Here is a 901-nt window from a genome sequence, read left to right on the forward strand (position 1 = left end):
GTGGAAAGACAAATACGGGCCAACAACTGTATTGGGCTGCCATCATACCAAACACACTGAACCCATCCGTGCTGATGCCGACTCGAGGATGCCTCGGATCTGCCGCTTTGTCAGCATGTAATTCATCAAACTTTTTCCACGCAACACCATCCGATGTGTGTACCATCATCAGATTCCCATCTGCATCTAGTTCGGTTCTTTTGCCTGTTTTGTGCCATGTCATCTGTCTGGCCGTCTCTTCGACCATGAAAAGATGTTGTAGTCTTGGTACGATTGGCATATACCAAAGAATACTAACGGGGATTTTGGTCTGTGTCTTCTCACCCATACCGTTGTCTACCACAATATACCTAGAAGACTTGCAAATGGGACAATAGTTCAAGTTCGCATAGTCAAGCCTAAATAAGGCACATCCTTTCTCACATGCATGTATCTTCTCATAGGGCATCTTCAGTGCACGGAGGATTTTGTCCGACTGGTACAGGTTTGCAGGCATTACATGGCCTTTGGGTAGAAAGCGTCCAAATACTGTCATAATTGCGTCATAGCATTCTCTGCCCAAGTTGAACTGAGCCTTCAGAGCCATTACTTGTGAGATGGCATCCAACTGACAAAGCTCAGTGTGCTCGTGGAGCGGACGTTTCGAAGACTCCAACATTTCATTGAAGGCCTTTGCAGATTCCTCCATCTCCTCGTCCGAATCCCGAGCATCATCATAGCCTTGCACCATGTTTTCCATCCCGGTACCATGCTCGTCGGTGCGACGACGATCCACCTCAGCTCGGTCACGTTGGGCAGACTCACCATGAAATGTCCACACCGTATAATCGGGCGTAAAACCACTCTTCTGCAGGTGTTTGCCCATTTCAGCCTCTGTCTTCTTTTCCCAATTGCCGCACCG

Source organism: Triticum dicoccoides, chromosome 5B, assembly GCF_002162155.2.
Source record: "Triticum dicoccoides isolate Atlit2015 ecotype Zavitan chromosome 5B, WEW_v2.0, whole genome shotgun sequence".
Classification (NCBI taxonomy): Eukaryota; Viridiplantae; Streptophyta; class Magnoliopsida; order Poales; family Poaceae; genus Triticum; species Triticum dicoccoides.